This window comes from Nannobrachium achirus (genome assembly GCF_963921795.1).
Source record: "Nannobrachium achirus genome assembly, chromosome: 15".
Lineage (NCBI taxonomy): Eukaryota > Metazoa > Chordata > Actinopteri > Myctophiformes > Myctophidae > Nannobrachium > Nannobrachium achirus.
The window spans coordinates 39,201,869-39,229,027 of NC_137822.1; the positions used below are offsets into that span (position 1 = coordinate 39,201,869).

General features: G+C 43.5%; 1 long non-coding RNA gene across 1 annotated transcript in view; it reads right to left on the reverse strand.

Annotated features, from left to right (window-relative positions):
• The window catches only part of LOC308299005, a 93,760-nt gene that overhangs the window by 7,425 nt on the left and 59,176 nt on the right, over positions 1-27,159 (reverse strand). Inside the window, exon 2 of the long non-coding RNA XR_013962752.1 lies at positions 20,082-20,161. This is a non-coding gene — a long non-coding RNA (uncharacterized lncRNA). The remainder of the gene's footprint in view (positions 1-20,081; positions 20,162-27,159) is intronic.

Sequence of the window (27,159 nt, forward strand, 5' to 3'; positions counted from 1 at the left end):
AGGGCAATAGTCAGAATACTTGGAGTTGAATACTTCTCCACGGCTGCTACTTGTGTCCATAAGAGCCTAATTTAAAAAGAAAGTGTTAAATTAAGATATAAGCTAACACACTGACCACACTTAACATTGGCAGTTAATAATGTCTAATTTAACCCATTAAGATCTGGCCGATTCTACCACTGTCTCCTAAATCAGTAGTTCTCATACTTTCAAGATTTCAAAAATTATAAAATAGCAAATGTACAAGCTCACATCATGACACTAAGGGACGCGCTGTGAGCTTGTATAGGTCTATCTTCTATTCTTGAGCAGTGCTCCTGAAAGGAGCTAAGCTCCAAAAGCTCCAACATCTGTATTTTTCCGCGACACAAAACATCATGTAAAGCGTGGCCTACATCTGGCCAAGATATGGCCTACATCTGGCTGTGTTTTTTATAATCGGATGAATCTAGGGTTGCAATACCTCCCATAGGGATCCAATGGATCAAAACGTTTATTTTTTTGATTTTTTTGCTTTCTGATAGTATTAAACGGTCACCAGCACTTTCGCCTATAACATATTCGCCTACACGCATTTGGTCCTTTCGCCTGGCATTTTCGCTTTGGAGGAGAGTCTTTTCACCTACCTGTCTGAGCCATTTCGCCAACCCTCAATTCTGCGGTCAGACTGTCCATGTTTGCAAATTATCTCTTTGTCATTTAAATATTATAGTGACTGTGACAGTGGTGTCAAGTGAATCTAACAGTTTATTTGACATTTATTATTTACATCACATTTTATTCCTAAAAAATTGCAAAATAGTTTTTTATGCCTGTTGACAGGCAAGGTTGATTCTATAGGCTATTTAGGTGTAGCATATATCTTATATAGACCTATATATAGGCTAATAGCCTACATATATATTTTTGTATAGCCTAATGTTAAAACAATATAGGCCTACAATACTGTTCATTTTACAATACTGTTCAATACTGCACCAAAGAATGTATAGTATTGGGACATGGATTAATTAATTATTTGGGCGCACCTGATTCCAATAGCTCTGTATTTATGTGATTACTATGGAGTGCATAGGATAGCTGTGTGTAGGTTTGACATGTAACACTACTGTCACAGTCACTATAATATTTAAATGACAAAGAGATAATATGAAAACATGGACAGTCTGACAGCAGAATTGAGGGTAGGCGAAATGGCTCAGACAGGTAGGTGAAAAGACTCTCCTCCAAGGCGAAAATGCCAGGCGAAAGGACCAAATGCGTGTAGGCGAATATGTTATAGGCGAATATGCCTGACACCAAATAAACAACGTCAAACTCACCAACATTGCGGCTCTATGGAAAGCTTGCCTTATCCTCTTATTATCTGCAAAGTGTTTGTTTCATAAAAATCCACCGTAGAATTGTTATGAGTTGTAAATATACCGTATAAATACGAGAAGACGCTTGTCTTCTATAACGCCATGTCCCGCTGCCTCCTGCATTATGTGACATTTAGAACCAGCTGATACACAGGACTGCTGAGTGACTGCCCACAAGCGCTTCCAAACTCCAGGACTTAGAAAAAATAATCACCTGAACTGAATTTCTTGATAGAAAAGAAATCATAACAATTCTACGGTGGATTTTTATGAAACAAACACTTTGCAGATAGTAAGAGGATAAGGCAAGCTTTCCATAGAGCCGCAATATTGGTGTGTTTGACGTTGTTTAATACAATCAGAAAGAAAAAAAGAAAAAAAAAAACGTTTTGATCCATTGGATCCCTATGGGAGGTATTGCAACCCTAGATTCGTCCGATTATAAAGAAAATCTAGTGTTGCAATTTGCGGCTACATCTGGCCTTGATATGGGCTACATCTGGCCTAGATATGGCCTACATCTGGCCTAGACATGACCTACATCTGGGCAAAAACGTCTCAAAGCTGTGATTGGCCAGCGGGGAACCTTGACGCAATTAACTCATGAATAGCACCGCTCACTTCACACTAGGTGTGATTTTTGAATAACCAATTCAAAAATCAAAAAAGATACAAATTTGCTTTCACAGTATTTTGAAAGGTCTGTAGTTCAAATGTGCAGAGGTTGATATGGAAAATAACCAATGCTGAGCACAACACAAAAACAATGAGCTACTTCCACAATACCAGGTGGCTAAACGAGTTCCAGTCTGGCTTCAGAGAGTCCCATTCCACAGATACATGCCTCATCTATTTGAATGATTACATCAAACGTGAAATTCACGATGGCAAATATTGCGGCATGGTCATGCTGGACCTCCAGAAGGCATTTGACACCGTCGATCATTCTATTCTGATTGAAAAACTCAAAGCTATTGGTCTTGATAGCACAGCAGTGAGATGGATGCACTCTTACTTGGTGGGGAGGGAACAGATGGTGGAAGTCAACGGAACCCTACCCCCCCCCCCCCCCCCCCTCCCAGTAAACTGTGGAGTACCTCAAGGGAGTATACTAGGACCACTGTTGTTCTTAATATACGTAAACGACATGTCATCTGCTTGTGACTGCAATCTGTTTCTGTTCGCGGACGACTCGGCTCTCCTAGTCTCAGGCAGAGACATATCGCAGGTTGAAAAGGCCCTTAACTGTGAACTTAACAAGATCTGCACCTGGCTCAATGACAACAGACTCTCAATTCACCTAGGCAAAACTGAATGTATCCTCTTTGGATCTAGTCAGAAACTTAGCCTAGTTGAGAACTTCACAATTAAAGTAGGTGACACTGTGATAGAAAGAAAAAACTACATCTGCTACCTGGGTTGCATCCTGGAGGCTAACCTATCCAGTGAAAAAATGACCACCAAGGTAATCAATAAAGTCAACCAACGAATTCGCTTCTTGCAAAGGGTTGTCCCGCTGATCAATATTAAATCCCGAAAGACACTAGGATGTGCTCTTATTGGGCCCCTCATTGATTACGGAGTCCTTGTCTGGTATCGCGACGCCCCAGCTGCCTTAAAGTTAAAGCTCCAAACAGCCCAAAACAAACTAATTAGGGTTGTACTTGGTCTCCCTCCTCAGACCCACCTTACCGATCATCACCCCGAAAGTGTGGGATGGCTCAAAGTAGCTGACAGAGTACAGCATCTTGCAATGGGCCTGGTGTACAAGATACACTACACCTCCAAGATACCCATGTACCTGACAAACTACTTCTTAAAGGTTGTTCAGGATGTTCACGATCACAACACCAGAGGCAGCTCCACTAATCATCATCAACTTAGATTTAACACTAAACAAGGCTCTAATTCGTTCTCCTGCTACACCATCAACATGTGGAACGCCCTTCCACAAGCCCTAAAGGAGAGCAAATCCCTAGCCTCCTTCAAAATTGGTATGAAAAGTCACCTTCAGACAGCTGCTACCCGTGACTTGTAAATAGACTAAGCCCCCATGCTCCCCCCCCCCCCTTTTTCTCTTTTTCTGCCTTTGTATTTGATATTATGCTTTTGAAACTGATATTATCCTAGATAAAGTACTATGTTCTATCCGGCTGTCGTTCAATGTTATATGAGATACTTAAAGTGTGGTTCCTGTGGAAATAAGCCTCGGCTTTCTAGGATCTCCTTTTAGTTGACCTTGTACCAGTGATTTGTACTGTCATGAAACTGTACTTTTTTCTATTGCAAACTTCTAATAAATTCTTCAATCAATCAATCAATTCTGATTCTGTTTGTAGGAAGCCTGAGGACAACGCAAAAACAATTAGCTACTTATCCATGACGCCACAAATATAATTTACACAGAGGGTCTTTATATACATTAGTTCAGAGTCAGACTGAAACCAGGTAAACATGGTGATTGAATACTCACTGATTGACGTATCATATCATGCAGCCCATGTGGGGCTGCGGTGCCTGGTGTAGAAGTGGAGGGAGTTCCAACGACAAACTAAACAACAACAAAAGGCTCTCAGCATCCTCCACACAGAGTACAAAACGACAGACTCACTCCGTGCGTCTAACATAGTTGTTTAGCCATTAGCAAGAACATCATTTCAAAATGCGTAGCGGCTGCTATATAACTCTATGGTCTCAACACGTTTGTTTTGTTGAGACACAAACAATTCCACGTTCCCACACGAACACATTAGCGTAGCGCACATATTTCGGTGCACTCCAATAATATGTCCGTAAGGGAACGCGGACATAAAGTCCTATGCTTGGAGTTCCGCACACAAAACAAGTCTGTTTTTTCTTTCTTTCAACTCGAGTGAATTCCATGACCAAAAAAAAAAAAAAAAACACACAAACAACAAAAGATAAAAAAAATAATATCAGCTGCTCTAATGTAGAGCACAAACTAGGGGGGATAACGCTATTCACGTGAATCCCCAACCCACGGTTCACAAGTTGGTCTTTCTACTGGTTTGGTTTTGATGGAAAGAGACCAACAGAAGCTCGTTTTCTTCATAGATTAATCTCTGGGCCGAATATTAATTCCTGAAACATCTTGTTCTTTTTGTTGTTGTTGCTGTTTTCTTATTTTTATTTTTTTCGAAGGGATTCAAATAGGCCTAGGTATACAGTATGCATCCATTTGTAACCCACACATTTTGTAATACTAATAATTATTAATTACCCCATCAATGCGTGAGCGAGGGAGTCGTGTCGCTTACAGATAGATAGATAGATAGACAAAGAATTATAATATTATATAAAACATACATAAACCATTTTAGCATTATTTTATACCTAGGCTATTTGAAAATAGCAGATCTACAAGCTCAGATGCACGTGTTTTGAGCTTGTAGACTAGAGCTGCTATTTTCAAACAGTTTGTACTTTTACTTTAGGTATTAAGCCTATTTTAAGTAGCCTACATTTTGATGACAACAATTTCAAACTTTTACTCATATTGAATTCAGGACTTTTACTTGTTTTGATTGATTGATTGAAGGCTTTATTAGAAGTTTGCATAGGAAAATGTACAGATTCATGACGGTACAGTTCACTGGTACAAGGTCTACTAAAAGGAGATCCATGAAAAGACTAAGCTTATTTCAACAGGAAACCATTAAAGTATCTCATATAACATTGAATGACAGACAAATAGAACACAGTACTATGCAGTAGATATGTAAAGAAAAAAAAGAAAACAGTAGGTCTATACAATCAGTAAGTACAGTATATACAATATATACAAGGAAGGGGCAGGTAACAGTAAGTCTAAACAATCAGTATGTACAGTATATACAAGGAAGGGGCAGGGAGGGTAGGGTTTGGGCTAGGTTTTTACCAGTTGTGAATGGCTGCTGCCTGTAAGTGGTTTTTTAGGGCAATTTTAAAGGATGCTAGTGATCCACACTCCTTTATGGCCTTCGGTAAGGCATTCCACATTTTTGTGGTGTAGCAGAAGAACGAGTTCGACCCTTTCTTTGAGTTGACTCTGGGTTGAACGTGATCTGTGGCACTGCCTCTGGTGTTGTAATTATGGACATCCTTAACGTTTTTAAAGTATTTTGACAGGTACTTGGGTATCATAGTGGTGTAGTGTATCTTGTACACCAGGCCCATTGCAAGTTGCTGTACTCTGTCATCTACTCTGAGCCACCCCACTCTTAACTGGTGAGTAGCGGTGAGGTGAGTCTGATTGGGAAGGTTAAGCAGGACCCTAATTAGTTTATTTTGGGCTGTTTGGAGTTTAGTTTTTAGGGCTTGTGGGGCGTCACGATACCATACGTGGACTCCATAGTCAAAGAGGGGCTGGATTATTGCACCAGCTATGGTCTTCAGTGTGTTGAAGTTGACCATTGGGGCGATCCTCTGTAGGAAACGAGTTCGTTGGTTGATTTTTTGTATTACTTTTGAAGTCATCTTTTCGCTGGAAAGATTAGCTTCAAGAATACATCCTAAGTAGGAGATTTCGTTTTTTCGTGTTATGACCTTGTCACCCACTTTGATTGTGAAGTTCTCTACCTTTTTGAGGTTATGATTTGATCCAAAGAGGATGGACTCGGTTTTGCCCAGGTGAATTGATAATTTGTTGTCGTTAAGCCATGTGCAGATCTTACTCAGTTCAGAGTTAAGTGTCTTTTCAACCTGCAAGTGGTCCTTGCCCGAGACTAGGAGAGCCGAGTCATCCGCGAACAGGAACAGGTTGCAGTCGCAAGCAGATGCCATGTCGTTCACGTATATTAGGAACAACAGAGGTCCCAGTATGCTACCTTGGGGAACTCCACAGCTTACTGGGAGGGGGGGGGACAGGGTACCGTTAATCTCCACCACCTGTTCCCTCCCCACCAGGTAAGATTGCATCCAGCTCACTGCTGCGCTGTCAAGACCGATGGCTTTTAGTTTCTCAATCAGAATAGCATGATCCACGGTGTCAAATGCCTTCTGGAGGTCCATCATGACCATGCCACTATACTTGCCCTGATCCGCTTCGCGTTTGATTTGGTCAGTCAAATAGAGAAGGCATGTGTCAGTGGAATGGGATTTTCTGAATCCAGATTGGAACTCGTAAATCAGATTATTCTCATCGAGATATCTTGCAATCTGTTCGTAGACTATTTTCTCCATGACTTTGGATATGGAGCTAAGAATGGAAACGGGGCGGTAGTTTCCAGGGTCTAGTTTGCTACCTTTTTTATGCAGGGGGGTTACTTTTGCTAGTTTGAAGTCCTGGGGGACATGACCCTGTTCGATGGAAAGGTTAATTATGTGGGTAATGATTGGAGCAATGGTGGCGGCTGAATCTCTGAGAAATCTAGCTGGGATTTTATCAAGGCCAGTGGCCTTGTGTTGAGGTAGGGCGCTCAATTTTTTAAACACTTCATCAGTTGTCACTGTGGAAAGTTTAAAGCTGTCTTTACTGACGCCCAGTTTTTTGTAGAATGTATTAACAAATTCTTCACCATACCGCCCAGATGGGGCGACCAGTCTTTTGACCAGTGAACGGGCTGTGGTGGTAAAGGTTTTGTTAAAATGGGTAGCCACTTCACCTTTGTCAGAAATGAGAGCGGCGTCCGTTTTGATGTTTATGTTGTGGCATATGGTTTTTGATTTTAAGCCTAATTGGTTGTTAAGCAACTTCCATAGGTCTCGTGGGTTGTTTTTGTATTCATCGATTTTGTCGTCGATGTAGTTTTTTTTGGCGGATCTAACTAGGGCGGTTGTCTGGTTTCTAAGTCTCTTGCATTGAGCAGTAAGATGCTCAATGTGTTTTTTGAGGTCATGGTTGAATTTTTTCTTGAGCTTTTTGCAGCACTTTCGTTTTTCATCGTATTTTTTGTCTCTGAGTCTAGCTGATTCTGCAATATCTGAGTTATACCATGGCTCTTGGCGGGCTTTAACCCTGGTGGTATTCAAGGGGGCCACGTCGTCTAGAGCATCGGTCAATTTGGTTTTAAAACCGCACCATGCTTCCTCGACATCTGTACACTGCAGCTCTGGGGAAAAGTCTACACCCGCTAGTTTGAGATTAAAAGCCTCACTGGAGTAGTTCTTCAGGCTTCTAGCAACGACAGTTCTGTGGCCACTAGCTTTGGGTTTGTGTATTTTTCGGGTAGAGTAGATCATATAATGATCACTAAGACCGCATACAATAGCCCCGCTAGCGGTGACTTTGGACTTGTCAGTGGTTACGACGAGATCTATGAGGGTTTGAGAGTGCTCTGTCACCCTGGTGGGTACTGTGACAAGCTGAGTGAGGCTGTATTGCTTGCATAACCCATCAAAGGACTTGAACATGGGTGCGTCTTTACGCAAAATGTCCACATTCCAGTCGCCCAAAATGTGACACTCGGTACCGTCCACCTTTGCTAAGCTCTCATCAAACAGCTCAAAGAAATCATTCTGATCAGGTGGTCTATAGACAGCGCATATTAGTATGTTTTTGGCATGTTCAAAGATTACCTCAATCCATACAGTTTCAAGTGAACTGTGGTGTAAGTCTGGACGGGGGACAAAATTGACATCATTGTGTACATACATGCAAACTCCGCCTCCATACCTGTTTCTATCATTCCTGATTACAGTATAGTTGGCAATTTCAATGCTAGCATCCGTAAACGAGTCATCAAGTTTAGTTTCAGAGAAGGATAAAATCTTTGCCTTACCGTCATGAAACATTCCCTTAATTAACTCCAGTTTTTTGGGATTCAAGCTATTGATGTTCAAATGGACATGATGAAGTCCTGGTTTGGCAAAAACAACAGAGTGCATGTTCTCTGTAGTAATCGAGCCATCGTCGTAGCTGGGGGGCTCTTTGTCTACGACCGAGACAGGAAAGTTTGTCGTGGGGGGGAGGTGTTCATCATAGTCCGGTTGTAGTTGAGGCTGAAGTGGGGGAGCGGGGGTGGGGGTGGGGAGCTCAGGTTCCTGTGTTGACTGTGAGCTCAAACAGGAGGAGATCCATGCCTTTTCGACCGCACGGGGGGTCGGTGTAGCGGCGCCGACAGCTTCAAAGCCAAGATATTGCGCCAGCCACGACTGATCACGATCCCTGGGGGGTGGCGGGACCAGCGGGGGGGCATCCGGCTCGACGGACATCTCCGGCGATCCAGCGGCTGCGAGCTGGGCACCAGCATCCTCGGTGACGAGGGGGGGCGGCAGGGGGACATCCTCGGTGACGAGGGGGGGCGGCAGGGGGACATCCAGGGGGACATCCAGGTCCACGTCGGCGCTGTTGTTATCGGGCGGCGGCTCGAAAACCACGGCCGCGAGCTGGTCACAAGTAGCCTCAATGTTGGGGCTTTGCTGTAGAGAGCCGCGTGGGCAGCCATAGCACTCGTAACCAGTAGAACCCGTATCGATGTTACCACCGCTGGGGTTCTTTGTCTCCGAAAGCAGTTGTTGTTCCCTCGTGAGACGGGCGGCTTGCCGAGTGACTACGGGCCCTGGATGAACCTCAATATCACCAGAAAGAAGCAGAATAAAGTAAATGATGGACCGCCTGTCCATTCTGCCCATCTGGGGTTTGTTCTTAGTCAGCAGCAGCGACCCAAGGACCGTCAGTTTACCGAAGCCGAGATGTTTTGGCTCCGATCCAACGTGAAGGAAAAAAAACACTGCGTGATTCCTCTCCATTTCGCACGTTGGCTCCGATCCAACGTGGAGGAAAAAAAACACTGCGTGATTCCTCTCCATTCCGCACATAATTCTCCGTATATACAATTATGAGCGTTCCACGAGTCGGCAAACCATACAAGGAACAATAGGAAAAAAAGAAGAAAAAGTATCCCTCCTTTTCATTGTCCCTGGACGTTGCGAAAATGCGACTGCTCTGGCCGACTGCCAGCTTGTAATAGAGTATTTCTATAGGTATTGCAGTATTGATATTTTTACTTTTTTCCACCACTGACAACAAGACGTCCATACAACGTCGATACGACGTCCAAGTCAGACAGCCGCTTGCTGCTGTTGCTCAAGGACGTTGAAACGACGTCGACACGACGTCCATAGATAGACGGCCCGACCCGGCCCGGCCCGACCGAGCGTCCCATCCGGACGTCCAAACAACTTCCATTCGCCGTCCTGCCGCATCACTCGCATGACGTCCAGGCACTAGGCAGACCTCACTCGCGCTCCAGGACATGTTGTAGCATGACACCTGCTGGCTGAAACAAGTCAGTGCAGGGCGTTATGAACGTATAATTCATAATATTCATGGCTATGCCATGAATTATTCATGGCATATCCTATGTTTATTATTTGACAACTTAAACTGGAGATGTTGCTTTCATGTATGTTTTCTATAGCCTAATGCCTCATTCACATATAGAGCAGCAAAGCTAAAGTTTAGCTTGGTAATTCAATGTTATCTCTATGGAAACCAGCTTCCATGCTCGAGAAAAAAGGTTCCTTGGACCTCTCATTTGCATAAAAATAAAGCTGCATGGTTTTGACCAAGCTGCCTGGTTGTTTAGCTCGCTTATTTTTATAACTATATATCTGTAGTGTGTACACGGCTTAAGTCTGTCATTCAATGTTATATGAGTTTTAAAAAAGGATAATGTAAAGCCATGTGCTTTCCTGAGCTTATCCTTTTACCTGAACTTGAACCAGTGAACTGTATTGTCAAGATACTGTACCTACCTATACGGTTTCCTATGCAAACTTAAATATTTCAATTAATCAACTACAATCAAAATCAATTACCTGTACTTATTAATTATTTTTAGCTGTTCATCTTATATGACCTAAAAACCGACACCACAGAGTTGGAGTCTGAGGGCTCTATTTGGATTGTCTTTAAATACCAGCTCCTTATGCCTTAACTTAAAGGCCTGTCCATACTGTCTCCAACCACTGAACCTTTCATCGGAAAGTACAACTACAACTACAAAATGACGTCATTTGCATCTTCTGAAAAGCATTACCCCGAATAAGCCCTATTCACGGCCCGCCCACTCAGCATCCCCCCGGTGCTGAAGTCACGTTTTGAAGGGGTACAACCCTGCTAAGCCCATAGAGTTAACACAGAAGTCGCCAATTTAATGCAATTTCCGAATAGTACAGTATAAAATACGGCTAGCATGATCAAGAACACAAGATAGTAAAAGGCACAAAGCATTATAATTTACTTTACCGTTCGAAATAATGATTTGTTGGCTTTAAGTCCAGCTATTTCTATATTAATTAACTGAGTGGGCGGGCGTGAATAGGGCTAATTAATTAGCCACTCATCCACTTAGGGCTACAATGTTATGAGCTTGTAGATCAGCTTTTTTTTTCAGCGCAATGTTGAAGAGAGGCAATGTTTCACAAACTGTTCAAATTAAGAGCTTAAGAAGAGAAGCAACCCGCACTCACGTTTTCAATCATTAAAGAATGATGGCCTGAGGGCCGAAACGCGTCTGTCCTCCTCCTGACTACAGCTGCTGCTGTTCCACTATTAAAAAAGACTCTTAAAGGAGTAGTTCACCCCCAAAATGACTTTTTTTCTATTGATTACTCATGCCATGGAGACTAAAGTTCAATAATATTTTTTGGTTTTTGTCACATTCCTAAGACAAAAATTTGATTCGAGTAAATTTTCCCCCATTGATTCCGGATGGTGACCCGTTTCGAAACGGGTCACCATCCGGAATCAATGGGGGAAAATTTATTGTTATCACATTTTTGTCTTAGGAATGTGACAAAAACCAAAAAATATTATTGAACTCTAGTCTCCATGGCATGAGTAATCAATAGAAAAAAAGTCATGTTGGGGGTGAACTACTCCTTTAATGATTGAAAACGTGAGTGCGGGTTGCTTCTCTTCTTATGTTATCCCGAATTCCGCACCCAAGAAACCCAGAAATACGACAAATTCTACAACGAGTTGAGCGAACCAGTTCATTGAAGTCTTACAAATTAAGAGCTTAACACCTGTATGATGAAACATTAAACCAAGGTCTTTACTATTAAATTGTTATTACATTTGGAAACTGTACATACTAGGCATTTATAATACTTATATACAACATATAAACAACAACAGAAATACATCCAAATGAAAAGTAAAGTAGAAGTACTGCAGTGAGGTTGTATGCCTCTGCTAAACAGTTGCAGTTTCATCACAATATAATTTTAATAAATCCATGGTTTTACTCCACTCACTACAGTAACAGGCATTAGACAAAAAGTGTTTGAATGCAGCTGAGAAACGGGTAACCAACATGTCCATAGCAGAGCAGTATAATCAGAGAGTGGTGTCACCGCGGGGTCAGAAACAGCGCTGGTCACGTGGTTCATTGTCACTTTACACCTCATAGACTTCAATGCATTTTGTAAACTTCCGGTTGGCCGTTTGTCACTATACGCCAATTGATGTGTGCGTAGAAGACCTGGCCCCATGAAGTGAACGGGAGTGACGCAACTCTCCATTCTAGGGCTCTGGTCCATAGTAATGCAAGCTCCACCAATCAGCGACGTCACTGCTGCACATTAGGATTGTGGGTAGTGAGGTATTTTTCAATGACATCACACATTAAACATGTTTTTCTTAAAAGGATCGATCACATACAGATGTGTGGCTTCTAGAGGAGCATCATTTTACAACCAGGAGGAGCCCAGTGGTTCAACCGTTCAAGTCTACATTGGATTGTTACATTGTAATTGTTAATGAGGTTAAGATAACCTATTTGATTTGGGATGTATTCTTGATAAATACCTGTCTGGGAGTGGGGATAGCATGGCAACAGTGGTGATAAAAAAATAAATCAAAGAACAAGATACCTGGGTAGAATGTCCTCCTTTGTCAACAAAAGGGCCCTCGGGACTCTTGCTGGGGCCATCATTCAGCCCCACTATGACTATGCCTGCATGCACCTCCTGGAACTCCAACATCAAAATGCCACTGAAGACTAAGCTCCAAACCTCCCAAAGTAAATTGATTCGACGACTACTATTTTTTTTTTTTTTTTTAGATTTGTTTTTGGGCTTTTATTCCTTTATTGATAGGACAGTAGACTGTCAGGAAATGGTGGGAAAGACAGGGAGTGACATGCAGCAAAGGTCATCCGGATCGGGAATCGAACGGGCGACGGCGCCAGGCATCCATGCCTATGTGGCAATGTGCCTATGTGGTATGCGCCCGGACCAGTAGGCCAGCGGGCGCCCCCGTTTCGACACCTTCTTGACCTGGGGCCCATGTCCCACACACATTTTGCGAGCCTAGGATGGCTCAAAGTAGAAGACAGGGGGTTAAACAACTAAAAATGGGACTGACTTTCAAAAAAGTCAATGCAAATCTGCCCTCAACCCCCACAGTGTCTGCCCTCAACCCCCACAGTGCCCGCATACCTGACCAAACACCTACAAAAAGTTAGCGACACCCACAGCTGCAACACTAGATGGAGCGCACACAGCGATTTTGATCATACAAACCCATAGTACAAATATGGGAAAATTCTCCTTTTATAACACTGCCACTCTAGTGTAACCTGACTTTCGCCAGATGGTGACAGCATTGCGTTGCATTGCTTACCATCTGGGCTCGCTCCGGCAGAACCGATGTAAGGGGCGGGCCATTTTTTCAAATTCTATAGCAGGTGATTGGATATGGCCGTCTCTCTGTCACAGTCTGGGAGTGCCAACTCCAATCACTCATATTGGCCTGTCTGCATGACGTTGCACCCAGAATCTGCCTCCTGGGTTTCCACGTGGTCTGTAATCAGACTCTATTGGCTCAGAGCCGCTCAGAGCCCGCCCATAGCTGCCGCTGATTGGTCCGGCCCGGGACTTTACGAGTGTTATCAACTCTGCCAGACCGAGCCCAGATGGTAAAGCAATGCAACGCAATGCTGCCACCATCTGGCGAAAGTCAGGTTAACTCTAGTGTGGAATTCCTTGACAATTTCCCTTAAGACATGTGAATCGCTGGCCTCCTTCAAAAGGGCCCTGAAAATTCACCTTTCAGGTGACCAGAGGCGAAGGTAGTCCTCACTTCTCCCATAAGACAGGCGAGAAGTGAGACCCCCCCCCACACCTGTTTTACCACCATGCTCACTTTATATAATGTATTTTTTATTTTTGTTATTGTGTTATTGTTGCTACATTTGCAAATTGAGTTCCAAGGACTTCCGATGTAAAAAAGACTGTAAAAGGCCTTATTTAAAAGGCCTTATTTGGGATGTTCCTGGTGGGCAGGATGTTAGATAGATGGATACCTTTATTATCCCAAAGGGGGAAAATCAGTTGCCCAGAGGCAGCACAGCAGGTTATTTACAAAGTTACAGATAAGTAAGAAAAAACGATAAAAGAAAAACAAGAGCAGAGTACAGTAAAGAGCAAAGTACATCAAGAGAGGGAACGAATAATATATAAATATATACTGTACACCAGTAAGACACCTCAGGGTGACTTTGGCCATCTGGCCAACCACATCGTTTCTCTGACGATTCTAGTTGTTGTCATTCTGGGGGGAGTTCCCTAGGAGACACGGGGAGAACATGCAAACTCCACACAGAAAGGCCCTATCAACCCCACCTAGGGTGTGGGCGCTGATGACACGGAGGGAGGAACACGCCACCCATATATGTCCTTAATATTGATAACATAACATCCTTAATAATGTCCTCAATATTGACAATATGGGAATCTCAAAAAACGTACTTAAAGGGGTCAGAAACCCCGCCTCTTTATTTGTTTTATCAGACTTGAGATATGAAAAGATTTCTAAAATGTAGGCGTGGTTATCTGCCGTTGTGGGGGCGAGGGGCGGAGTAATGCGTCTTCTATCAGAATCAGAGAGAGACAGAGCGAAGCTGTCAGCAGTGGGCACTGGGCAGTTGCTGTTCCATTTCGGAAACATTTTTTAAAACCAGCCATTGGAGGTGTAAAAAGTATAAAGATTCGGCAACTCCAGGTTACATAACTAATTTAAATGTGCAGGTATTTTACAAACAAGCTGTCTGAGCTTTTATCCAGCTATGGACCACGGAACCAGTGAAGAATGGACGCTACTAGGCTATCACTATAGCTATTTGCTGTGTAGTGTGTGTGTGTGAGTGACTGTGTGTGTGTGTGTGTGTGTGTGTGTGTGTGTGTGTGTGTGTGTGTGTGTGTGTGTGTGTGTGTGCGTGCGTGCGTGCGTGTGTGTGTCGTGACAGTGCGCGCACACACACATCGTCCACACACGAAAACTAGCAGATCTACAAGCTCGTTGTGAGCTTGTATATTAGCTATGTAGCCTAGCTAACAGCCGTAGCAGCAATAGCTTGTCAACCATGTAAACACGTTGGTTTCGGCTCTACGGCTATTAGCTAGGCTACATACATAGCCGATATACAAGCTCACAGCGCGTCGCTTTCGCGACGCGTTGTGAGCTTGTAGATCTGCTGTTTTCCGTGTGTGCAAACACACACACACACACACACACACACACACACACACACACAGGCTACACTACACAGAAAATAACACAGGCACCACACAGTGTAATTGTCCGTTGAGAGAGCCTGCTCTTCTCTCTGGCAAACAAGCATACAGTGAAACCACGCCCCCCCCCTTGATACGACTCTGTAAAACAAACGTTAATATTAATTAGATATGCCTACGTCACGTTACACCACAGAACATTGATAGCTAATATTTAATGAGTGGCGCGAAAGATTTCTTTTGGACCTAGAAACTGGAAGTACACAGAAATAGCTACAGAGACAGCACAAAGCTCTGAATCCCCAAGCCTATGGGCAAATTGAACCATATCACTGCTCCCTATCACAAGTGACTCATTGATATAATATATATTTATAGAAAAAGTGATTTTGTGTTTCATGGACCTTTAAGTAATGCCAGGCAGGGCCTTGGTGAGTTAGGGCCTTTGTTTGATGCCTGTGGATCTCCATATGGGCATAAGGGGGTACCCTAACATTCTCATTTTCGGCCTGGGATTTATGACATCAGAAATCTCCATGTATGGGCATAAAAGTTTTTTTTTTCTTTTTCTGGGATGACCATATATGGACTTTTTATTGTATCCTTTATTAATAATACCAGTAAGACTCCCTAATCGGGAGATAAGCGACCGTTGGTCGCTTATCTCCACAAATAGGCCAAAAGTTTGTTTTACCAATTATCAAGACATACGGGCAGTTGACAGTTTGCCATGGTTACTCATTGAAGTTGAATCTCCATATATGGAGACATAAGTTGCTCATACCATAGCAACCATGTTTTTTACAGGGCCTGGGATTGATGACATCAGAAATCTCCATATATGGGCATGAAAGGGATTTTGTTTCTGGAAATATGTCTGTGGGGTGCCACATTTGGAATAAAACACTTACATCACACATCTGGATATCCATACAGCCCATCTAGTTTGCCTGTGTCCATTTATGCCCATATATCTGATGACATTGGGACACTGATCTCCATATATGGGCATAAAACTTATGTTAATTAGTAAAGCCTGGGGATCTCCATATATGGGCATGAGGGGTACCCTAAAAGGGCATCATCTGGGAATAGCAAATATAGTTATCCTAGAAAGTGAAAATCTTACATCAAAGGCCATAACTACCTACCTACCACCATACTGCATTCCTCATTAAACTACCTACCAGTAAGATGCCTATAGGGAGAAAAGCAAAGGGCGAGGTTGCACCATTTCTTGGTCTTCTGGCCAGTGATGTATATCGGACCATTTAACCATATATGGAGACAGGTACCCAAAGATATTCACAGATATGGGCTTAATATTGATGACATAAGGGATCTCCATATATGGGCGTAAAAGGGATTTGGTTCCCCTGGCATCACAGGGATCTCCATATATGGGCATAAAATGGATTTGGTTACCCTGGCAACACGGGGATCTCCATATCTCCATATATGGGCATAAAAGGGATTTGGTTCCCCTGGCATCACAGGGATCTCCATATATGGGCATAAAAGGGATTTGGTTCCCCTGACATTATACAGTGATGTCAGTGGCTGGTTCTACAGAGGGGATCTCCATTTATGGGCATAAAAGGGAATGTATGTATGATGATGTCAGATATCATAGACGTCATAGGACTTTCACATAACGAATAACTGAGTAAGCATGTAAACCCGTAAAATCTATATTTGGGCATGGCTGATTTATGACCTCATCATGATGACACGAGCAAACACAGCTGAATTGTATAAATGATCAGTGCAGAAACCAACAGAAGTATTTGACCAAGACTCTTCGATTTAAACATCAACAAAGGTGTGACGTTTGTTGATGGTCACAAAGGTGTGACGGACGGACGGACGGCCGGTGGAGGTTTTCATAGTAAACTGCTCCCTGACGGTCGCAAATATGTATCCATATACATACAATATATGTTAAGCCCATACATGGAGATGGGCATAACACAAACGTTAATTAGTAATGCCAAGCAGGGCCTTGGTGAGTTAGGGCCTTGGTTTGATGCCTGTGGATCTCCATCTATGGGCCATATATGGTACCCTAACATTCTCATTTTTGACCTGGAATTTATGACATCAGAAATCTCCATGTATGGACATAAACGTTTTTTTTTTTTCTTTTTCAGGGAATGACCATATATGGACTTTTATACCCTGAGAAATCTCGTAGCTTGTCTGACTGTCAGTACAGGAAGTGATGTCACGTGACATCCTTTTTATGCCCATATATGAGTCATTCTGTACCACATCACACTGACATCACTTCCTGTACAGCCGGACGGACAGACAGACAGACAGACATACAGACAGTCAGACAGACAGACAAGCGACAAGGTTTTTCAGGGTATAATGCCACCTTCGGTCGCAACAATTAAGTGTCCTATCTGTGCCGTGCTGCATCTTAACGATGGGGTGCCAAGATTTTTCCCCCTCTAAAACATGGGTGTTTTAGAGGGGGAAAACATGGGTGTTTTAGAACTGGTGGCCACACCCACCAGTTCATGAAGTATGCTTGGTTGTCATGGTGGTTGGTGACCGAGCTGAAGTTCCGACTTTTTCACCATTTCTCAGACGTTTGAATGCAGAGAGTATGCACTGGGTATCCACGGAGGAGTATCCTCCGTGGATACTTTGAAGTACGCATGCGCCGATATCTCTCGCCTTGAATATTATTCCCCTCAGGGGAATCGAACCCAAACCGTGGGTTTGTTGCATCCGTGCTCTACTGACTGAGCTAATGAACGGATGAAGTGACTCCTTTTTTGTGCATTTATCTATGACGTGGATAGTGGGGTAGATGTTGATAGTGAGGGACTGAATATTTACTATTCTGTCCATAACGGCACATAACTCGGTAACGCGGCTGAGTGGGATTGGGCGCCGTTCCCACCGCTCGCCACGGCAACTCGGCTCGCTAGCGCTCGCCTCGGTGGCGACTCACGGGGGTCATCGGCGCCCAATACCGCGCCGCTCCGCCGGGGTCAGTGGCGTGGGGCGTTACACCGGGGAACAGAGCATACTTGGCATCTGGTTCGAGGCTGGGAATCACCTCAGGTTTTATTTTTGCGCTCCTCTGAGGTTGACCACTAGATGTCGACATTTTACTACTGATATCTCTGCATTGGCATACTGGATATCCAAGTATCCTGGATACTTTCTGCATTGAAGAGTCTGAAAGCACGTGAATATTTCGCATTAAGTGCGTTGATATCATTAGAAGCAGGTGCACATACACAGTGTTGGGTGAATGGTAAAGGGGGAGGGGTTGGACCGGCACTTTTGACCCACAAGGTGGCAGCCTCCAGGAAGAAATCCCAAATAGAAAGGGAATACATAATTGCTCATAACAACCACCCCGGGGGGTCTAATGAAGTACTGTCTACCTCCCAGACACATGAAACACAGAAAAAAGTACAAAACTATGGCACCGCCTCTTCAAATGTGACTAGTGTACATATGCTGAAAGCTCATGTGTTCTTTCAGGTGGCTCCTGTAGTCAAAGACCTGGCTGCACTTGTAGCAAGTAAATACTGTTTCTCCTGAATGATCCCTCATGTGTCGTTTCAGATATTTCAGGTAACTGAAGGGTTTGCCACAATCCGTACAACTGAAGGTGTTCCCACCTGCATGAGTAACCAGGTGTAGTCTCAGGTCACTCGCTTGAACAAATCCTCTCCCACACTCGGTGCAGGTAAAGCATTCGTCACCTCTATGAAACCTCATGTGTCCTTTCAGACGGCTCCTGTCATCAAAGACTTCGCCACACTGGTGACATCTAAAGGGCTTTTCACCGGTATGAACCTTCATGTGTGATTTCAGAGAAACTATTTTACCAAAGGGTTTTCCACATTCTGTGCAACTGATGGGGTTTTCACCTGCATGAGCGACCATGTGATATTTCAGGTCACTCACGCTAAAAAAGCCTTTGCCACACTGAGTACAGGTATAGCTATTCAAGGTTTTTGAACCTTTATGAGCCCTCATGTGTACCTTCAGAGAACGCGTTCCACTAAATCCTTTTCCACACTCCGTACAACTAAAGGGCTTTCCTCCTGCGTGAGTAACCGGGTGTTGTCTCGGGTCACTGAAGCATTTCTCACCCATATTATGAGTGTCCATGTGTTCTTTCAGGTGGCTCCTGTAGTCAAAGACCTGTTCGCATTTGTAGCAAGCAAAGGGTTTTAGACCTGTATGAGCCCGTATGTGTCGTCTCAGAGAACTTTTGTTACCAAAGGGTTTGCCACATTCTGTGCAACTGTGGTTTTTACCTGCATGAGTAACCATGTGATCTTTCAGGTCACTCACGCTAACGAATCCTTTGCCACACTGATTGCAAGTCAAAAGCTTTGCACCTCTATGAATGCTCATGTGCACTTTCAGATGTCTCCTGTAACCGAAGACTTCGTCACACTCCGTGCAAGCAAATCGTTTTTTACGTGGATGAACCCTCTCGGTCTCCTTCCAGTCATCGCTGTCTTCGGTGATGTCAGATTCAGAACAATTTGAAGAGAGGACCTGGACGTCACTATCTGGTTCTGATGATGGCACCCAGTAGTTTATATAAGCATCTGTTTTCATGTGTTCAGTTGAGGTGCTGGCTAGAGGCTCTGTGTCTCTGTTTTCTGCTGGTACTGTCAACTTTGACCCAGCATCCTCCTCTGGTCTTTGAAATAATTCCTCTTCCTTTTTCTCTTTAATCTGTAGAGGTTCTGGTTTCAAACCAAAGCCTTTGCTATTAACTGCACTAGTAAAGGTTTTTGAACCTTTATGAGTCCTCATGTGTCGCTTCAGAGAACCCATTCCACTTAAGACTTTGCCGCACTGAGTACAAGTATGGTTTTTTTCAGCTGCATGAGCCCTCATGTGATATTTCAGGTGACTCATGTTAAAAAATACTGTACCACAATCAGTACAAGTACAGCTATTAACTGCACTAGTCAAGGTTTTTGAGAGGACCTGGTCGTCATTAGTTGGTTGTGACGATGGTACAAAGTAGTTTATATAAGCTTGTGTTTCCATGTGTTCAGTTGAGGTGCTGGCTAGAGGCTCTGTCTCTCTGTTTTCATCGACATCACTTTTTACTGCTAGTGATGTCAACATTGATCCAGCATCCTCCTCTGGTCCTTGAAGTAGCTCCTCCTGCTGTTCCTCTTTAATCTGCAGAGGTTCTGGTTTCACCTGGATCTCCTCCTGTTCCTCTTTAATCTGTAGAGGTTCTGGTTTCACCTGGACCTCCTCCTGTTCCTCTTTAATCTGTAGAGGTTCTGGTTTCACCTGGACCTCCTCCTGTTCAGCGGTAGGGAGTGAGAGAACTAGGAGGAGGAGAGAAGAGTTTCAGGTAACGTCAGTGTGTTTTATGATTGCATCAGTTTGAATCTCTGACTAATTGATTAGTTTGTCCAGCGACCGTTGTCAAAAGGGTCGTGGACAAAGTATGAATTGTGTTAAATGTATCATGTAAATTACTACTGAACTGACCAACACATCCAAACAGAAAACGGCACTGAACAATGCCTCCAAAAATCGGACCTGTGCAGGACTCTGCACCTGGCCAAGGGCACGTGCATGAGCTGGCTGCGAGGGTCCTTCAAATGGCCGTCAACTCTAAAAGGAGTGCCAAACAGTTAGCAAGGTACTGCTCAGTAAGTGCCATTATAGGAAGCAGCTCTATTTGGAGAAGGCGTTGTTTCCTTTATCCATGATTGATGTCCGCTGTGTCGGACAAGTATGTCAACTGTATTGTACGTAACAATATTCTGCCTTATAGGCACTTTTTAACTAGCCGTTTTCCTATTGTCTGACTGCATTGGCAGTGTTGTCGCCCTTTGAATAAAAATACATATTGTGTGTGTGTGTGTGTGTGTGTGTGTGTGTGTGTGTGTGTGTGTGTGGTCACTCACAGCCTGCCTCAGTCTCAGTGTTCTTGTCCTCCAGGGTGAAGATGGGAGCCATGCAGCCATCAGTCCTCCAGGGGGCAGCAGAGCTCAGGGAGGAATGCATGTGGCACTGAGGGCCATCAGTGCCATCACTGTTGGACATCTGACACACACACACACACACACACACACACACACACACACACACACACACACACACACACACACACACACACACACAGGACTTTGGTATATGAGCTGACATGACATAAACAATGGTAATACTTTGGCTGCCCACTAGCAGCAAGCAACTTGGATCCTATAAATGCTATCTGACCTAAGTTGCAATACCCTGCATTATAAACAACAGGTGAATGCACATAATGATGTTAAATGTGTGTGTGAGACTAAGCAACATGTTACAATACAAAAAAAGACTGTATTAAGCACATATATTATAACTACCTTTTACCAATTAGGCTATAGAGACACACGGGCGCCTACAAATTCACGCCCACAATTGAAACAGCGGCCCTACTTCGGGTAAGGGAGAACGGTGAACTACAAGACAGCCCATAGAAAGTCATTGCAATTAAGCTGTGGTTAGCCTAATATTAAAATAATCCTACACGAACTGAAGACTATATTGATTTAAATAAAAATGTGTTTTCAAATGTATGGCCTGACCCTGACAACAAATCTTCTTGTTTGCTAAATACATGATGTGTTTCACGTTTAATTTGCCACTTGAATGGGTTACCCATAATGTTAACAGAGAAGAGGGGAAACGGCAGACACAGTCGCTTTTCAGTGACATCACTGTCATAACTGCTGTGCGTTCATGAGCGCCAACTCTGAAGATCCCGACCTTTTCAACTACAGAGTGGATTCTCCAGGTTAGTATTAACCAAAAACAACTTGCAAGACTCCGTTTGATAGAAGCAAGATGCCACAATGTCCCAAATTAAATAGACTAATTATACACGAGAGACAAGCGTATCTGGGTATTGAAAACCTCAAGGGATTCATCCATGACGTGTGTACCATGCGACCACCTAAACTTAAGATTTCCAATGCTAGCACTTTTGACTCACAGATGAAGTATATTAAAGTATATTGTAGGTAATGTATCAAGATGACATATATACCACTTTAAAAAGGCAAAATTAAACTCATGGGACACTTTATTAGAACACAAAAAAAATTTGCTATGGCCTCAGTAGTCAACCACTGAAATTATGATATTTCACGATGCCTCTCATTGGGATTGCATTGGCAGCTGCAGTGCACCGTTCTCCCTTACCCGAAGTGGGGTCGCTGTCATTGTATTTGTAGGCGCCCGTGTGTCTCTATAGAGAGTGTTTAAGTGGTACAGGATATGCAGCTCGGCAAATAAAAGATGTATTGATCCCAGTGCATGACGGAGGACGATAATCACGATAAAATAAATCTCAACGATACGATTATCGTGAGTGTTTATTACGATAAACGATAATATCGCTTTTCGTCCCATCCCTACTTCATGCTCACCTCTGTGATGGTGTTCCCCGTGAACAGCACAGAGGCAGCGCTAAGAGACTTCACCTCAGGCATTCCTCTGACTTCAGGTGATGAAGTCCAAGTACCAGAGTGTCCTCCAAGGCACTCCCAGCTAACCCTCATCTGTGCCCCCACGTAGGTCACGTGAGTGTCGGTTATGGGCTTTCCACAGCACTGACACATTCTGAAGAGTTCTCTGATACAGGACTCATGAACAATGGCCTTAGGCTCCTGTGAGTCAAACGCCATCATCTCCTCTCCAGATGAAATCGGGGTGGCGCTGGCGGTCGAATCGTCTTCAGGACAATAGTCAGAATACTTGGAGATGAATACTTCTCCACGGCTTCTACTTGTGTCCATAAGAGCCTAATTTAAAAAGGAAATGTTGAGAAAAATTAAAAAATAAGCTAACACACTGACCACACTTAACATTGACAGTTAATAATGTCTGATTTAACACATTGGGATCTGAGACTGATTCTACCAATGTCTCCTAAATCAGTAGCTCTCACACTTTCAAGATTTTTCACAAAAAAAAAAAAGAAGCAAATGTACAACATCATGGCACTAAGGGACACGCTGTGAGCTTGTATATCTGCTATTTTTGAGCGGTGCTCCTGAAAGGAGCTAAGGTCCAACGTCTGGCTTTTTCCGGGACCTAAAAAATGTGAAGGGTGGCCTAGATACTGTATGGCCTACATCTGGCCTAGATATGGCCTACATCTGGCCTACATCTAGCCTAGATACGGCCTACATCTGGGCAAAAACGTCTCAAAGTTTGTTGTACGCCCAGGGTACCATTGGCCAAGCTTCGCAGGACGCGCTGTGATTGGCCAGCGGGGAACCTTGATGCAATTAACTCATAAATAGCACCACTCACTTCACACTAGGTGTGATTTTTGAATAACCAATGCAAAAATGTAAAATGACAAAAATGCTTTCACGGTATTTTGAAAGGTCTGTAGTTCAAATGTGCAGCTTGATATGGCAAATAACCAATCCTGATTACAACGCAAAAACAATTAGCTACTTCCACGATGCCATAAATATATAGCATTTACACAGTGGGTCTTAAATGTATTAGCCATGATAAATTATAACTCATGTAGAGGGTTTTTATTTTGAAGACGTTTTATCACTTAGACGTCTTCAAATAAAAACCCTCTACATGAGTTGAGTCATTATGTGAATTAGTTCAGAGTCAGACTGAGACATGGTAAACATGGTGAATACTCACTGATTGACGTAGCATATTATGCAGCCCATGTGGGGCTGCGGTGCCTGGTGTAGAAGTGGAGGGAGTTCCAACGACAAACTAAACAACAACAAAACAAAAGGCTCTCAGCATCCTCCGCACAGAGTACAAAACGACACTCACTCCGTGAGTCTAACACAGTTGTTAGCCATTAGCATGAAAACCATGCAAAATGTGTAGCGTCTCAAACATAGAGTTAATACCAGGTCTCAAGTTCAACCTGTGAGTTCAACACGTTTGTCTTGTAATTCCACGTTCTCACACGAACACATTAGGGGAGTGCACAGATTTCGGTGCACTCCGTTAATGTCCGTGTGGGAACGCGGACATGAAGTCCTATGCTTGGGGTTCCGCGCACAAAACAAAGTCTCTTCTGTTTTTCTTTCTTTCCTTTTTTGTAAAGGCCTACTGGAGTGAATGCCCTAACCTAAAACACACACACACACACACACACACACACACACACACACACACACACACACACACACACACTTTACCTGCCAGGCGCTGCTACCCCTGTCCCTGTGTGCCTCAATCCAACACTGAATGTGACATAAACAACAGTCTAAATCCAGCCCATAATGTCGTCCAAAAATATAAAAGTGAAACCGGAAAGTAATCGAACCGTAATGTAATCCGCGAGGCAGCCGGACAGCAAGTTTACTTGCCGTGCCCATTATGAAATAAACAAAGTCGCATCTAGGTTCATCCTGTGTCACTGTCAGAATGTAAACAACACAGGGCGACGGAAGTGGTGACCTCTCTTGACTTGAGACAAAGAGCTGAGAACAAAGAGAGGCAGTGAGGGGAACCAAGGCAACAGCGCCGCCACGGCCGTAGTTGTGGTCGAGAAGCGTCATTACACCCCTATGACGTAGTTCAGGGGTCTTCAACAGGGGGTCCGCGACCCCTAGGGGGTCCGCGGAGGTACTGCAGGGGGTCCGCGAAATTATTGCTTTAAAAAAAAAAAAAAAAAAAAAAAAAGATTTCAAAAAATGTTTTATTTTCACATTTATGTTAAAAAATAAATCATGATTCTATCCATTTTGAATAGCTTGAATACATGATTATGCAATTGACAGATTGTTGATATTATTGACATTGGTTCTCAGTTAATAAGTAGTATGTTTAGAAATGGTAGCGGTACGGCCCACCCTGCTCGCTGTAACTTGTACATGTTTAAAATAAAAAATATGTCGTAGCACCCTACGAGGTGGTAGGGGGTCCCTGCTCCATCTCCCCATCAGTTTGGGGGTCCCCGGCCTGAAAACGTTGAAGACCCCTGACGTAGTTCATTGTTTAAAGTCCGCTTCCCGCCTCTCAGCGACCAAGGCAACAACAGACACACAACACACAGTCTTTTTTTTAATCTTTTTCATACTTCTCTGTAACTTTGTAAATAACCTACTGCTGTGCTGCCTCTGGGCAACACATTTTCCCCATTGGGATAATAAAGGTATCTATCTGTCTGTCTGTCTGTCTGTCTGTCTGTCTGTCTGTCTGTCTGTGTAGCTGCCGCCATTGGCCTTTATTTAGTCATTTATTTGTTATTTTCTTCATTTGTTAATATTTCTTATTCTAAGCAAAGTGATGCACCGGAAGTTGCCATCCCACGTGTATTCCGGCTAGTTTGCCATATAGTGTGCTGGTTAATGGCTCGCCAGCAGCTCAGTGTGTTCGCACACGCCCGTGCGGGCGGACGTGTGTGTTTGTTCAGCAGCATGGCACTGGGAAAAGTTTGTCTGTGCATTCTTTGGGAACCTCATTACCTTCATTGTTGTGGATGCAGCCAGTGAGGTAAATGAATTGTTATTTGTCTTTTGTATCATTTCCTTATGTTTATGAGTTACATGTTGTGCTTATGTTCTATTATTTACTTTGTCTTGTATTTATGCTTTATTTACAGTTTTACGTTGGTTTGGGAGCATTGCAAGTGTGCTTTAATAAACCACCAGTCAACAGAACAACCTGACTCGTTTTTAAGCAGTGAAGGCAGTGAAAGTAAAACTCATGCATCGATCCGATCCACGGCAACTCAACTCAACTCAACCTGTGTGGAGGTCTTCCAGACGGCGGCCGCTCTTCTGATCTGGCAGGCAGGAGTCCTGCTGCCGAACGAGACCAAGCGACGCCCCCGCGGGCCGTTTTTAGACACGCACTCGCTGTTCCACGGAGCTGCATAGTGGACGGTCAAAGAACCTTTCTCGCCTAAAGAGCACAGTGAACCACGCGACTTTGCCAGCTATAAAGACAGACGCCTAAGGTTAGTGCACAGTCTGCACAGTTCAAGGCTAAGAAGGAACTGACTGGTGCTACTAGCATGTTTCAGGTGCATTCAAGAGACATTCATTCAAAGCAAGAAGTGAACGATCGCATTGTTATGCAAATTATGAATGAGCTAATGTAATGTTATTCATAGCCTAGTTTGTTTTGGTCTTTAAAGTGTTGCATAATGTATTAACGTATTCAGAGAATTAAATCTAAGGTTAATTTGGCTTGGGACTTATGGTTTAAGTGTATGGTTGTAAGTTAAGTGTGTGGGTTATAAGTAAAGATGTCAAAGTAACAACTCAAGCAAGTGAGTTGATAAGGACATTTAAAGAACCTGCTCCAGAAAGTTACCTACACAAGTTAAAGAACCAGTCCAACAAATGGAATTTAAAGAGTTTAAAGAAAGCTTGCAAACCGAAAGATCAAAGGTTTTGTTGTTCAAGTTTGATTGCGTTTATGAACACTGGAAAGTCCAAGCAAAAAGAACCAAAAAGGGTGTCCTTAACCAGGCTCCACTTGAGCATTTGAGACGAGAAGTCAAGGCTCTTGAAAAGTACTCCAAAGAATTAAATGGCATTTACAATGCATACTGTAAAATTGAAACTCCAACCAGTGAACTGCGTCGCAGTATTGACAAGTGTAACCAAGTCACCAAGTATGTTGTCCAGACTGCTCAGATCCACATTCAGGGGACAGATGAGGATTCTGAGTGGCCTGAGGAGAAGGAAGCTGCAGCCATACTCGCAGTTCTGAAGCTCGTGGCAGAGCAGGAGCAGCAACAAAGGCAGTTGGAGCAGATGAAAGAAGAGTACCTCGCAAGAGAACGCGCTATGGAGCAGATCCGGCAAGACATTGAGCGCTTGGAGGCACTTAAAAAGCTAAACGCTCCACAAGCTCCACCAGAAGTGAGCTTAGCTGCTAAAGGCACCCCCACCCTGGTTCCGCCCAAATCCTCTGATTCTGGCTCTTCAGAGATGAACAAGACTGCAGAAGAGGTGAAGTTTAAGAAGCCTGTTAAGAAAGCAGTTAAAGCAAAGAAGCCTGCTGCACACAAGCAACCTGCAGCAGCTAAGAAGCCCAAGAAGGTGGCAGCAAAGAAATCACCGAAGAAAGCCAAGAAGCCTGCAGCCACCAAGAAGTCACCCAAGAAACCCAAGAAGGCTGCTAGCAAGAAAGTAGCAGCAAAAAGGTCCCAAAAGGTCACCAAGAGCTCCAAGAAGGAAAGGACACATTTTAAGGAGCATATGAAAAAAGGGCTCTTAAGAAGTGCTAATGTGGGAGGCAAAACTAGTCGACCACCTGACTAAAGTCATGCTGGAAAAACTGTTGCTCACTTGTGTTTGAAGTCCAAGGTCTCATGATTTGCTTA